A 15,228-nucleotide genomic window follows, 5' to 3' on the forward strand; every position below is an offset into this window, starting at 1 on the left:
GAGCGGGGGACCGGGGATGGAGCGGGGGACCGGGGATGGAGCGGGGGCAGCGCACCCAGGGCCTCTGCTCGCATCCCGGCCCCCAAACACGACGGGATAAGAGTCTGAGCACGCTGGCTGCAGGCAGCCCTGGCTGGAGCCGCTGCCAGAAACCGATGGTTGAAATCGGGCCGGTTGTCTTCACCGTGCCTGTCTCGACATGAACCGCTGCCTTTCACACTCACCCCTTCAGCTCCCATCACCCCTTCATGCCCACATCATCTCCTCGCATTTCCATCACCCCTTCACGTTCCCATCATCCCGCCTGGAGCAGCCTGATCCTCCCCCACCCACGAGCACATCCAAACTCCGGGGCAGAGCCAGGGCAGAACAGTGCACGTTGTGCTGTGCTGGGTGACAGCCAGGGGTGCTTGTTCCCAGGCCTGCTTGGTACAGGTGGGAGGCCAAAGACAGCTGGGAACTGACTGGATAAAAAGCATCTTTAAGATGCAAGATGAGCGTCAAGCCAGCACAGCACGGAGTTAACAGAAGAATATCGGTTTTCACATGAAATCTATTTGATTGTATTTAGGTAGCACAAACTTCAGACCACAAACGGCACAGCAGAAGGAGAGTATGACTCAGAGATGTCAGCTTACCGGTAGGGAGAAAAAAAGTCATTAGCAACCAGCTCTTGTGGTTCTGTCACTCCGAAAGTCTTTAACAGCTTCCGACTCTGGCACAGATCGGGCTGCTCTCATCAAAGATGGGCTTGAGTGAGCACAGGCCCGCAGGAGCAGCTGCCCAGGGTCACAGTCACTGCCCAGCCCTTAGGGTGGACCAGGGTCCAGCTTGCAAACACCCCTGAAACCTCCCAAGGCCCCAAAAGATGAGCTGCAGATGCAAACACTGCAGCTCAGATTATTTTGCTTCTGCAGCCGGGCCTTTCTCAGGCACCTGGGCGTATTTATAGCAGGAGAGTTTGTGCAACTGAAAGAAGCTGCGAGGTGCCGGGGCCAGACGAGGAGAGCCAGCTCTGGCTGCACACACAGCTTGGCCAAGGCAAGGAGCAGCAGGAGGGCTGAGAGCTGGCAAAGCTGGACAGGGAGCCCAAAGTTCATCTTCCTCACCCAGTGACAGCCTCTCACGTTCCCAGTTTTACAGGCAATCTTGTTTCCAATTTACTTGCAAGATCAGTTCTGGGCAAGCTATTCCTGCAGCAGTGGAGGAATTTGCTGTGATGAAAAAACCTTCCTCCACTGATTCCCGAGGGCTCGGGAGAACCTGAGCCATGCTCAGAGCACAGGGCTGGAAACCTCAGCTGGAGGTTTGAAACCTACCACAGGAATGAACCTGGAAATCCGGAGGTGGGAAGAGGATGGCTGCAAGGATAAAATGTGGTCCCTCCAGGGGACAGGATCACGTGCTTGCACCTGCCCTCAGTTTGGGTTTCTTTCTTCCCCATACAGCAACGATTGAAGGAAGAAACTAGAGAGAGAAGATTTAGCAGAATGTTCCTTGTTGAAAATCAAAAGGGGATTCAGGAGAAACAGCTGCCTTTCTGTCTGATCTGTGATCCCTCCAGAGCAGGCTTGGGAAGAGAAACCTGATGCAGTTATCAGAGCCACCAGTCCTTCCCTTCCCTTCCCGCGCTGGGCTGGGCTGGGGTCCCGCGGCAGGGAGAGGAGGGGGCTGCCTGGGGCTGCCTGGGGGTGCCTGGGGGTGCAGCTTTGTGCAGCTGCCTGCCGGAGCCATCAGAAAGCACCTGCGGTCCCAGTGACCCCCCCGGGCGGGGCTGCACAAACCACAGCCCCAGGAGCGACACAGAGCAGGAGGCGCTGCGGGGTCACTGGGACTCGCCCAGCAGGCTGGGACACAGCACGAGGCTCTCCTGGGCACAGAGGCCCTGGATGGAGCCACCACAGATCGCGATGCAGCGACAGAGGAGGCAGCCCTGAGGTGTCTCTGCTCTAGCCTTGCTCCCCTGGGCCGATGCTTTTGGCTCAGCCTCTCCTGCAGTGTTACAGCCTCGAGGACTGGCTGATCTCCAGGGCACCTGTACTGGAGATTCTTCTCTTCTGGACCTGGACAGAGGCTCTAACAAAGGCCTTTCTCACAGCTTGCGTGGTTTTAATTAGGAGAGATCCACACGCTCTTGGCATCCTGGCTGAGCCCTGATCCCACAAAGCCAGTGTCACTGAGCCCAGCTTGGTGCAGGATGGCTGCAGAGGAGCTCTGAGCTTTGCCTCACCCCCTTGTGCCTCCCCAAACCTGTGGTCCATTTTGCTGGTGCAAGGCATGGCAATCCCTACACGCAGGGAAACTGGAAATGCTTCCAAAAGTAACACCGGGCTAAAAATCCCCAAAGGGGAGGAAGAGAGCAGAGTGGCTGCGGACAGAGGTTTCCTCCCAGGGCAGCTGAACCTCTCCTTCGAACTCCATCCCAGCAGCCGCCTTAATTTGTGTTCACTTCAGAGCTGCAACATGAAAGCCCTGGCTCTGAGCTCCAGCTGAGCCGCTCAATGGCTCAGTGTTCACAGAAGGCATGGAAGGAATCCATTGATTAGTTTCTTCAGCTGGGATGTGACCATTCCGAGTCCAAGACCTGCCAAACATGACTTCGCCTCAGCAACTGGTTCCTATTTGCTGCTCACAGGCTTTAGGAAAATCTTTCCTTTTCCCCATCCAAGTCTCACCCTCGTTTTCCACTGTGTCGCTCTGGAGCGTTAATGTCCATTCGGGCTCTGTCCGGGAGGGAGGGTGCGGGGCTGGAGAACGGCCCTGCAGCCCCAGGATGGGCGATAACCATCTGTCCTCCCTGCCAACAAAGAAAGGATGGGCAGTAATGCCCCATTGTTCCTCGGGCTCCCGACTAACCTTGGCTTAACGGAACAATAATAATTATTGTTCATTTAGCACTGAGGAAAGGTGTTAGGAGCATTTGCTGTGATTTCAGACTGCAAGGACAGCTCTTCCATGACCTCTCTCCTGGCTGGGACGGCTCTTTCACTTCTCCACGGCCAAATTCACTCCTGTCCCAGCCCAGGGCAGCTGCTGACTCTCCTTCAGATGTCGTGGAGCTGGGGCAGCTTCTCCTATCCCTCACATTTCCCCATTCTCATTCCTGCAGGAATTAGGTGTAACCTCTGATCTGGAGAGAGAGGTTTTCTGAGCACTGCTGCTCCCAAAAGCTGGGGAGAAATACAACGGCCACGTAATAACGTGGAACATCCATCCAGCTGTAATGGCCAGGAAATGAAGAACACCATATCCAATTAAAACTGCAGGGGGATATTTATGGCAGAATGTAATTAGCCAAATTGGAGCCTTCCCCAAAACTGCCATGGGATTTTTAATGACCGCGAGCGGTCAGGGATTAGGTTTGATGTTTTGTCAAGTAAACAATACCCAGAGGGCATGAGACAAAAATCGGGAGCAAAGGGGAAAGGAAAAAGAAAATAAAAAAGAAATAAAAAAACAAAAAACAAAAAAAGTGTCCTGCAATTCCAGGGAGAAACGGAGACATGAAAGGATTTATCGTAACGGGGACATTGTTGGAAGGAGCAGCAGCCACCAGTCCAAGAAAGGAAAGAGCAGGGAGGTGGCCCTGGGTGTGGAGGTGGCCCTGTGCAATGAGAGGAAAGAGCAGGCAGCTGCCACGGCCGTTCCCCTGGGAGAGACCTTTCCTGGAATTTAAAATGATACGAGAAATTCTTTCAAGCGCTGTAATAGCTGGGAAGTATTGGAGTATTTCGGTAGGAGGAGGCTGGGTTAGCCCTGCTGGCTCCAGCCCCGGATTTTGGCTGGGGCATGGAAGCAGGGCTCGGTAGTGGCACCTCCTGCGGGCCCGGGCCGCTCCCCCAGCACCAGGGCTCGCGGAGGTGATGGCCGTGGCCCGAGCGTGGCTTCCCCGTGCCCCAGATGTGGCCCCGGGGTCCCCTCGCTGCGGGGCTGGAGGCTCGGGCGGTGCCGCAGCCTGGGCGCTGGCGGCAGGAGAAGCAGGGCAGTGTTCCCGCTGGGATCTCCAGCCCCGAGCCATCGCTGCCACAATGCGCTCCTGTGAGCGACTGTCCCCGGGCTCCGAGCCTCCGCGGCTCCGGCTCTCATTAAGTGCCGGCGGGGAGGGCTCACAAAAGCCGCTTTGTGGCCAGCGGGGGTCAGGGCTCGGCACACGGAGATCAGCCGGCAGATCAGCCCTGGCCACGCCGGGAGAGCCGAGCCAGCCTCGCAGGCTGCTTGAGCATCTCCAAGTGCCTCCCGCTCCTGGCTTCCCAGAGCTGCTCATCCCGAGGGGCTGCTCCGGGCTCCGGCAGTGCCATCTGACGGGAATTCTGTCGCCGGGGCTGCTGTCACTCACTCGTGGCCCTGCTGGAAGCAGCTGAACGGAAAATCCTCGTAAGCCGCTGTTTGCTCTCCGGACATTCTCCCTCTCCCCTCCAGGCACGGCCCTGAGCTCGTGGCGAGCACATCCTGAAGGGTTTTGCTGTTGAACTGCCGATATTCTCAATTACACCGAGCATGTGCAGCCCATACACATCAAATCTCACCTGCAGGACACCTCCCTCGCCTTTGCTCTCTCCCTGGCCTCAGATCTCTCTCCTTCAGAGCACAAAGCAGCTCAGGTTTAACAGCACAGCTCTGCTTGTGGCTGTGCTCTTGGCATTCACCAGTCTCTCCTTACTGAACTGATCCCTCATAGCCCTTGAAATTCGCTTCCCTGGGATACTCGAGGCACTGCTCAGAAATGGTCTCCTGACAGCCAGACTGTGATCACTGACATTTACCTGCCCTTTCCATCTTTCAAAGACCCATCTCCACCAAAACACCACCTATAGCTTCACCAAACACCGAGGGGCAACCACATTTCACTTTATCAAGGACCAAGAGACACACAGGCACCTCCCAAGGGAGGCCAGCTCCGAGCTCTGGTATAGAATCCACAGCCTGAGAAGTGGCAGCCACCAGGAAAATCCCAGGCTCACGCCCAGTTGGAAGTGATCAGCCCAGGAAAATAAACCACGGGACTGCAGTGAGCCCCAGGGTAACACCGAGGCGAGGACAGAGGGGTTCAAGTGATGGAACACAAGTGATGGTCACATTTCCACCTTCATGCCTCCATCCCTTTCTTTAATGACATTTTCTCCCTCCCCAAGGAGCCGGGAGTTCAGCAGTCCCAAAGGAAAAGCTCAGGGGGCTGGGGACCGTGATGGGGCCTCCAAAAAGAGATTTGAGGGGAGAGCTCAGGAGAGAGAACTGGGATTTCCATCCCTTGTTCCACAGGACCTGGGAGGCAAAACCAAGCAAGATCCAACAGCCAAGGTCCCTCCGTCCCAAAGCACTGTCCCAGCAAGGTGAGAGGACAGGTGCACACAGCCTGGAGAGATAATTCAGGGCTGGGCAGCGTTATCCCATGTACACCGTGCCCAGAGCTCGGGAATTCCCGGCTGAGAGCCGCAGCCCTGGAGCTGCTCTCTGCAGGGAGGCTGTGCCAGCAGAGCCATCCCCAGCAGCGCTCCTGGGGTGAGGGATCCGCCTGCAAACGTGTCCCAAAGAGGGAAAACCTCCTCTCCCGCAATTGTCCGCGCTTGGCAACCTGGCCCGGCAGTGAATAAACGCCAGGGAAATATTCCTCCCTACACGTGTTTGGGTTTTTCGGGGTGGTTTTCTTGGCCGCCGCTCCTGGCTCTGCAACAATGCCCGGCTTGTTCTGCCCCTCGCTGTGGGCCAGGCTTGAATGGATCTGTCTAAAGTTATAAGCGGGCAGCCCCTGGGCTCTGCGAGATCACAGAGCCCACGCTGGGGCTGAACAAAGCCCCCGCTATTTCCCAACAATTAGCCCGGCTAAAAGGACATCTATCTCCTGCCATCAGAGGCACCACGTGCCTCCCAGCCAGCCCATTGTACAGCTAATTAAATAACACGCCTCTCTCCCCGGGAGCGTCTCCTGATTAGCTCGCCGAGGCCCTAAATCCTTGCGGGTGTGAATGGGAGCAGGCAGCTGCTGGGCTGGAGCTGCGGCTCCCGAGGGGATGTGTTCACCCCGGGACAGCCACGGGCAGCAGCGCCGGGGATTTCAGGACTTTAAGGGACCTTAAAGCCCACGCGGTGCCACCCCTGCCATGGCAGGGACACCTTCCCCTGTCCCAGGCTGCTCCAAGCCCCGTCCGACCCGGCCTTGGACACTGCCAGGGATCCAGGGGCAGCCGCAGCTTCTTTGTGCCGGGGCCTCCCCACCCTCCCAGGGATTATCTCCTTCCCAATATCCCATTAAACCCACCCTCCTCCAGTCCGAAGCCATTCCCTCATCCCATCTTCAGGAAGCTGTTGAACAGAGATGCTGGGCTCCCAGGAGGGTTCAGCACACGCTCCTTCCCTATCCACCTCACAAAAGCCATGAAAACAGATGATTTATCTATTATTTTTCATGCTTTGCTGGTGGCTCAAGGAAAAAAATCAGATGTAAATATTTTTTCTAAATATGTTCCTGGCTGATACAGACCAGTTTGTTGTAGGGCTTTTTGGTTTTTTGTTTTTTTTTTTTTTTTTTGCTTTTCCCACACTTGTTGGGTTAAAGCAGTGGAAAGAAAACAAACAAGGAAAATGTTGTGTCATTCAACCAGAGCGAAAACTTTCTATTTTTGCACTTTAATATGGGAAGGAATTGCAAAATGGAAAGAAAAAAAAAAAAAAAAGGCCTATTAAAAGTAATTTGTTAACAAGCTCTTTTCACCCAGTTAGTTCACCTCTTCTAGGAGGATTCTGTGGGAGGGGAAGGTCGTGAATGAGGATGAGGCCAAAGGGAAGTTAGGAAGCCAAATTGTGTTCTGTGAGATGAAACAAAATCTCTGGTGCTTGGAGTTTCCTTACAATCTGAAAAGGAGTTCTGGGAAGTGAAGAAAATCCACTCAGATGATGCATCAGACACCCCAGGGCTGCCTGAAATGTCCTGGGCCACCACAACCATCCCTGGGGCAGGTGAGCGTGGACATTTGGAACACACAACCTGCACCAGCTGGAGCCAAAACCACAGGAGGATTTGCTCCTCATCCCAGCCCAGTTCCTTGGTCTGAGCTCCAGCACAACAGCCCAGAACTCCTAAATCACTCCAGATGTTCAGCACCTTTCCTCACACACTCCCAAAACCCAGAAGAAATTCAGTTTCTTTCTGTCAAGGCCCCAGTCAGCAATATTTGCAAATATCCCTTTTACCCCCTTTAAATCATCATTTCCCACCCCTGGCTATTTCAGTCACCATTCCCATACTGGAAGAGCCTGGCTGGAGGATTGAGAAGGTGGGGCAGCAGATTAATGAGCTGATTTTCTGTGGACCTGCAGCTCCAGGCTGGAAGCAGCTGGACCTGCTGCTGCAGACAGAGCTCCATCCACCCAGGGAAAACAAAAAATCCCCGGTCCTCATCCTTTGTGGGGAGGAGGGAGTGTGAGGAAGGACATGGAAGAGGAGGAGGAGGCAGAGCTTGGTTTCATTCTAATGGGAAGCAAAGCTGGCTCCTGTTTTCCAAACCACCCTGGGGAGCAGCTGCTGGTGGAGCTTGGGTGGGAAAAAGCTGGGAAGCTTTGGGAATGCATCAGGGAATTATTCATCAGTGTACATGCACACCCATAGGGTTTCATTGGAAAAGCACAGGGACCAACTCAATGCACACTGTTGTTGAAATCTTATTTGCCCTGCACTCAGGAAATGCAAAGGTTTTACACCAAATAACCGAGTTTTACAGGCATGCATCCAAAGGGCCAGGAAAAACATCATTAAAAGATGTGCCATGGCTCACACAAAGGTCCAGAAGGGGCCACACAAGAGTCCAGCCCCAAACACAGTTTCACATAACCCAGGAGCAGCCTCCTCAGCCCTCCAGCCACCTTCAAACCCCACAGCCAGGTCTGAGAGAAGGATTCATCCCCAACTCCCAAATAAAGGGTGGGAGCCAAGAAAAAGCTGCCTCCCCTCACCCAGCCAGTGCCCTCAATCCCAAAGCTCTGGGAATGGCTCCACAGCCACTTGATTAATAAGGGCCCAGGGGGAAAAAATCGTTTATATAACCTCATCTTCTCTAAACTTCCTAAGTGCTTCAGAAAGTGGCTGCCCTGGAAACCCAAACTGGAAATGAAAAATATTATCCTGCCATTTATAAACATCCCTGGTGCTAATGAAGTGAGGAGCTGCAGCGACAGCCAGTGAGGGCGAGGTGCTCTTGGCAGGCGTGGGAGAGCCCCAAAATCCCTGACTTCAGGTGGTTGTGGAGGGGAAACTCCTCCCACCACGATCCAGTGCCACTGGAGCTCAGGGCAGGGATTTGGGAAGAGGGATGCCTGTGGAAGCATGGCTCTGCTAAACACAGGGGCTGGAAGCAAATGTGGGGGAGAAGGGCAGGGTGAAACCTCTAAAATCCCTCCCTGAGCTCAGTGGGGCTGGGCTGAAGCAGCACATCCTGCTCCTGGAAAGCAGGGAGGGAATCTCGGTGCTTGCTGCGCTCCAGACTCTGTGGGATGAACTGGCCAGGCCAGGCTGCTCGTGCAGGTCAGCAGAGCACGGCTGTTTACACCACTGAGCTCTGAATAAACACAGAGCAGCCCAAATTTAGCTCCTGGGTTCAAGCACCCCGCGCCTCGCAGCCCCTCGGCCGCACATCCCAACCAGAGAGCCAGGACAGAGCTCCAGCCCATTGCTCCATCTGCTTTCCCTGCTGGCATTTCCCACGGAGATTTGTTTTTGCATCAGCACCAGAAAACGCTGAGGTTTGGCTGGAAATATTTGGATTTGGTTTTGACAAAATATTGATGATTTCCGGCCAACAATCTGTCACTTTTGGCAGCAACAAGGAGAAAAGGGGAAAAAAAGAGAGGTTTTTCCTCAAGATATGGGGACTGAGCTGACACCCAGCCTGGGACTCGGCACAGGGGGAAGGCAAAGCAAAGCTACTGGGCTGCCTCATTATCCTGTCAGTCTGATTACTGCAGAGCAAGGAAAACTGCTCCTCCTTCCTTGGAGTGGATGTTTGCCTGGATGGAAACACAGCCAGAGCTGCCAGACACAAGAGGCCTCTGCCCTCCTGGGGTCAGGCCCAGGCTGGATGCAAAGCAGAGGAAGAGCAGGTCTGGTCACCTCTGGAGATGTCTCAGATACCCCAAGGTTGCTTGTGGTGAGGAGCTGATGCAGGCAGGAGGAGATGCCAGCTTTATTTCCATCACTGCCTTCCAGAATTAGTCCTGCCTCTGGAGTCTGGAAAACTGGGTTGAAATCTCCCAAGCGCAGACTCTGCTGCAAGATGCCTGGAACTGACCAAATTAGAATTTTTCCATGAAAAGGCTCCCTTGGGGCATCTCTCCCTTTTTTTCCTTTTCTACCTCAATGCTGACATCAGTTTGACCAAGCAAGAGCCCCCTGGCCCCACTTGAACCTCAGATGTGGAGAGTGAATCACACAGACCTGGGAGAAAGGCTTTCCTGACTCCTGAAAAAGAGCTGCTGAGTTAAGGAGAAGCAGTTTGGGCTGGATTTTCCTTAGAAATCAAATCTCCCCTTTGGTGGAGCAGTTTATTTTCTCCATTTTTCCTAAATACCAAACCCTGGCACAACCTGAGGCTGTTTTCCCTCGGCCAGTCCCTTGTTACACCTGAGAAAAGACCAACCCCCACTGGGCTCCACCCTCCCGACAGGGATTTGTGGAGATCCCAGCTTTGCATCCCAACCTTCCCTTGCAGCATCACAGGGGAAGGAAAAACATCAAACGAGGAGCCCTGTCTCTAAAAGGGGATCAGAGGTCTCCAAAGACAGCTCCCAGAGCACAGAGAAGCTCCTTTTGTGAGCCTAAAACTGGAAATAAGCCCATGTGCAAAGTCCACCCTCCATCCCAAGCTGTTCCCACACCTCACCAAAGCCATTTTGGAGACAGGCAAGAGAGTGACCCCTGAATGTGCCCCAGGAAATCCATCACCCCAACACAGGGACCTCTTCACCCCTGCCTGCTTCCACAGAGGCCTGTGCCTCCCCAGGACCAGCTGCACACAGAGGAGCCACCTTCCAGCTCTGGCCAAGCAGCCAACAACTGACCCACTGCAGCTTTTCCAAAGCTTATTGATCCCAAAGCCCACGGGGGAAGGTCCATCCCGAGGGCTGGGAAACTCCAGCACGTGCTGGGGACACTGCAGGCAGCTCCAGGCCGGCCAGCCAGCAGCCAAGGATCACTTCAGACGTCTCTTTCTGTGTGTAATCCGAAGCACTTGCACAGCCCCGCTCTCCAGGGACCCTCAGCCACTCTCCTGACCTCACTGAATTAAGTATGGCAATAAAATGTGCACTGAATTAATCATCTGCATATCCAACGTGAGAAACTGCTGTGCAGGGGCTCACGGGAGCGGCTGCAGGGATTTAGGGATCTCACTCCAATGGAAGGCAGTGGGGTTTAGATGCCTAAAGACTTTCTGGTAAGTGATATAGCCAAGGTCTTCCAAAGGCTCAGTCTGGGCTCCTAGATCTTATCCCTGAGAAGCCTTCTTCCATAAAAAGCCAGGCTGGACAGGACTTGGAGCAGCCTGATCCAGTGGGAGGTATCCCTGACTAGGAAACTAGTTGAGCTTTAAGGTCCCCCAGCCCAAACTATTCTGGGATTCTCTGATTCCATGAGGATGGGTGCTGGGAAGAGTCACCAGGACTGGGAGCTTGGGTGAATGAAGCCTCCCCACCCTCTGGGAAGAGGAGGTTCCACTGTGGGGCCCTTGCAGTCCAACAGCTGCAAAGCTGGGATGGAGAGGGATCTGGGAGAGCAGCAAGAGATCAGGGATCCCAGATTTCCCCCCAGAGGCTCCAGGAAAGGTGAGAAACATCACAGGCACAAAGCAGGCTCTTGAAAATGAGGTGCAGAGAGCTCCTTCAGAAAACTCAGCCCTGGCTCTGCTCGGAAAAGGAGGAATCATTTCCATTCCCAACTAACAGCAGGGGCAGCTCTGGCTGATTTCTGTCTCATTTTAGGAGAGCAAAGAGATGCAATCCCTTACAGGGCTTTCAAGGAAATATCTTCCTAATGCTGTTCTTCCTTCTCTAAGCCTGGCACTTCTTCCTGCTCTTCCCCTCTCCAGCCTGGACAAGCTCCCAGAGCTGTGCTGGGGCACAGGGCAGTCCCATCCTCCTGGAAGTGTCTCTGTGTTGGAAAAAGCAATTAAAAGAACCGACAGACCATTCTAATTGCCCCCCTCCCCACCTCCCTCCCCAAACGTCTGACAGCAGTTTCTGAGGCTGAAGTGATGCAAATAGCTGAGATAAGGCTCAGATAAAGTATCTGTGCTCTCAAGGGCTTATCTGAGCTGAACACCAACTCCAAAAATTCTGAAATTTGCCCCGTGGGACTGTCTCTGGAAGTTGATTTCCATCTGAAGCCCCGAGCTCCAGAGGCTGCAGAAACAGCTCCTGTTCAAATGCATTCTTGAGATAGCAGGGTGGGACCCGGCAGGTCTGCAGCTCCCTGCTGCGGCTATCTGGGATTTGCCTCCTGCTGGGAATGTTGCAAGAGCGGGGCTGATGGCTCAAGGAACCGGTGACTGCACCTTTCACCACCCCCGCTCACACTCCAGGGCTCAGGGAAACCTTTCCTGCTCTGATGGAAAGATCACTTTCCCTTGCCTACAGATTGTTCCGTGCCGCTTTTGCTTGCAGGCCCCGCTGAGCGATTCCAGGCAGAGGGAAGGCTCGTGGGACAGCTCAGAGTCCCTCAGGGACTGGGCAATCTGGGGTTCCTGGGGGCAGCAGGGATCTGTTCCTGTCTCCCCGGGGTCTCTGACAACCCCAGCAGGATGAAAAGGGAGTCAGCAATCCCTGGGACAAGGTCTGATGGAACAGCCCCGGCTCCCAGCAGCCGCCACTCTCTGATATTCACTCATAAATGTTCCTGCTTAGCGATCCAGCCTTTCCAAGAACACACAGAGCTGCAGAAGGTGTCACACCTGGGGCTGACACCATTCCTAGTGCACAGCTCGGCACTGGGGGAAACGAGCTCAGAAGTCCAAGGCCATGCAGGCTCCAAGAAGGATAATCAGGATCTCTCTGTAAGCTGGTACAAAGGCTCCTGGGCTGAGACCATTCCTTGTAGGAGCACCAAGGGTTTCCCATCTCCTGGCCAGATCCCATATTCCATGTGCTCTACAGACACGGGAGTAAAAGAGAGCAGGAAGGATCCACAATCATTTATACACCTCATGCAAATCTGGCAAGGATGGGAAAATGGAGCTTTCTGAAAACCTTTCAAAGCTCTGCAGAATTTGCCCAAATCCCGCTGATCCAAGCAGAGAGAGATTTCCTCTCTGCAGAGGATTGCAGCCGGCAGGCAGAGTTCTCAGGCAAGAATAATGATGAAATTCTATAGGATAGCTCATAAACCAGAGAAAAAATTCATTTCCTACTAAAAATTCCCAACGGCTCATTCCCAAAGGACAACAGGACTGCTGCGGAGTGCTGGCTCCCATTCCACCCCACGCCTCACCCTGGCCAGAAAACTGGGATTGAGGAAAAACGAGTGGGCAGGTCTGGGCTCCCAGGACTCTGCAGCACTGGCAGCACCAGGGTGAGCCATGAGGTACCAGAACCCAGGGACTGAGGGAAAACCTGCGGGCAATATCCAGCTCACAGAGCTCCACGGCACTGGCAGCCCCAGGGTTAACCACGAGCCCCAAAATCCCAGGGATTGAGGGAAAACGAGTGGGCAGGGTCCAGCTCCCAGCACTGCTAGTGCCAGGGAGAACCACAAGGCACCAAATCGCAGGGATTGAGGGAAAACGCTCCATGGCACTGGCAGCCCCAGGGTTAACCACAGCGGCGCCCTGCGAGGCAGCGATTTCTGCTTTATTTCAGCAGGGGAAGTGTGTCCCGGCCTGATTAGCCCAATGGTTTCCTCTTTTCCCATAACCTCCAGACCCCCATGGCCTAAGTGTTTACTTTCTGAAATAAAAAATCTGCCAGTGTTTTTCTTTTTGCAGGGCATGTGTATTTTGGGAGGATTCGGGGGGAGGGAAGCGGAGGGGGAGTTGAATGGGACGGGAGGCTGGCGCACACCTCCCTCCCCTCTCCCACCCCTCACCCCAGCTCCTTCCCAGCTGCAGCCTCAGAGCTGAGACTTCTGGCTTCGATGTGAGGAAGAGAGAGAGAGAAACACATTAATGAGAGGCTCTTGCTCCAGCAGCCATAAACACAAGGAACATCTGGAGGGGGAGAGAGGTGCTCCGAGCTGCCAGGAGCTGAAGGGATCAGGCTGTTTGCAGGGTCCCGGATTCCCCACTCCCCACAGCCCCTCTGACCATGCTGCTGTGCTCTCCTGGCATCCCATTGTCCATCCAGAGGGAAAACACAATCAGAGAATCTTAAAGGTTGGAGAATCCCTCTAAGAGAAGGAGAAACCCATCCAGTCCAACCATTCCCCCAGCACTGCTGGGTCTCAGAGCAGAGCTCTCAGCTCTGCTGCTCATTTTTGCAGCGCCCAAACTCTGTCACCCAGTGCCACATTTACACATTCTTTGAACACTCCAAAGGACAGGGATTCCACCACTTCTCAGGAAGCCTGTTCCAAATATCTGTCCTCACTTCTGCTGCCCTTCCTGCTCCTCACCAGCCCAGCAAACCTCCCTAAGTGCTGATACAAGGGCTGATACAAGGGCTGGCCATGGCCAACCAAACCCTCTGGAGAGGGTGCTCTGCTGCCCAGTGCTCCCACAGGTCATGGTTTGAGGCATTGTCTTGGGAAAGCTCAAACACCACACCCCTCTCTTCCCCAGCCAGGTTTGCTTTTGAAGTGTTTGGTGCAGGAAGGTTTCCTCCTCTGGAAAACCAAACAGGTACATCCAGCTCATTCCATCCCTAGAGAGGGCTCAGTCCTGCTCCAAGGGCACCCCAATGTGAGAGCTGTTCTGCAGGCAGCCTCAAGGCATCACTGGATATGCTCAGTTCCCTTCCTCCTGGACTCCACATCCCACTATCCCTTCTCCAAGGCACACTGGAGCTCTCAGCTCTGCTGCTCATTTTTGCAGCGCCCAAACTTGACTTTTGCCTCTTGCTGAGCTCCTACCCCCTGTTAGACCTGAGAACCTCAACAAAGGTCCAGGCTTCTCCCAAAACCCATGCACCAACACTCCAGCTTTCCCCCAGCCTCATCCCAGGCACCAATGCCCTGTTCTGAGCACGATCCCTCATCCCCAGCTGTCTCCAGTCTGCAGCTCAAGTGGGAAAAGAGCTCTGAGCTCATTCTCTGCTGATGACCAAGGCACAAGGAGTCCCTGGGGTTTTGTCTTGGAGAGGCGGCACAGGGAATTTTCCAGAGTCAGACAGGAAACAAATGGAAAAGCGAAAGCCTGGATTTTTGTCATTCTATCACCTCAGAGCAAATAAACCTCTCCAAGTGCTGAGCTGCAGCAGGTCCCAGCACCACGGAGCATCCTGGGAACACCTGCCTGTGTTTTCCTCACCTGGGAAACAACAGGATCCACAGGAACCAGGCACTGCAGCTCCCACTGACCTGAGAGCACAGCAGGGACTGCTCATCCTTCCCAGCAGACTCAAACACACCACAGGCATCCCACAGCCCTGCAATTCATTCCCAAGGCATAGAGGGATCTCCTCTCTCCACCAACAGATTGGGAAGTGCCCTTAACAGAGAAAACGATGTGTGTCCTTCAAGAGCCCAGAGTGTCCCAGCACAGCAGCTGGGACTGGCCCTTAACTGGAGCCAATGGAATACCCAGAGATCCCCAAAGGAAAAGTAAAAGAAACCCCCATTCTAGTCAGGCCCTAAACAGCTCCAGACCCAGAGAGGCTGTGTCACCTCAGCAGCCAGAGGGTGACAACAGAGCCCAGAACCCTCACTCAGCCCTGGACCAGGGAATGCTGCAGCAGCTTGGGAAGGGACAGGATTTTGTGCAGGGCTTTCTCTGAGCCATGGAATGAATTTCCATCCAGTGCATCCCTCCCTGTGGGGGCTCACCCTGATTTTTCCCCCAGCATGCTTCCCTCACCTTCCTGCACATCTTCCTTTGCCACCTCCTTATTTGTTAAAGAGGGTGAGGAGAGCCTGGCTGGCCCAGGGATGAGCCTGGCTGGCCCAGGGAAGGGATGGGTGGCCCAGGGAAGGGATGGGTGGCCCAGGGAAGGGATGGGTGGCCCAGGGAAGGGATGGCTAGCCCAGGGAAGGGATGGCTAGCCCAGGGAAGGGATGGCTGGCCCAGGGAAGGGATGGATGGCCCAGGGAAGGGATGG

At 54.4% G+C, this 15,228-nt stretch overlaps 1 protein-coding gene across 1 annotated transcript in view; it reads right to left on the reverse strand.

The window, feature by feature from the left end:
* The window catches only part of ETS1 (ETS proto-oncogene 1, transcription factor), a 77,442-nt gene that overhangs the window by 47,695 nt on the left and 14,519 nt on the right, over window positions 1-15,228 (reverse strand). The window lies entirely within an intron of this gene.

The sequence above is a fragment of the Parus major genome, chromosome 24 (genome assembly GCF_001522545.3).
Source record: "Parus major isolate Abel chromosome 24, Parus_major1.1, whole genome shotgun sequence".
Taxonomy (NCBI): Eukaryota; Metazoa; Chordata; class Aves; order Passeriformes; family Paridae; genus Parus; species Parus major.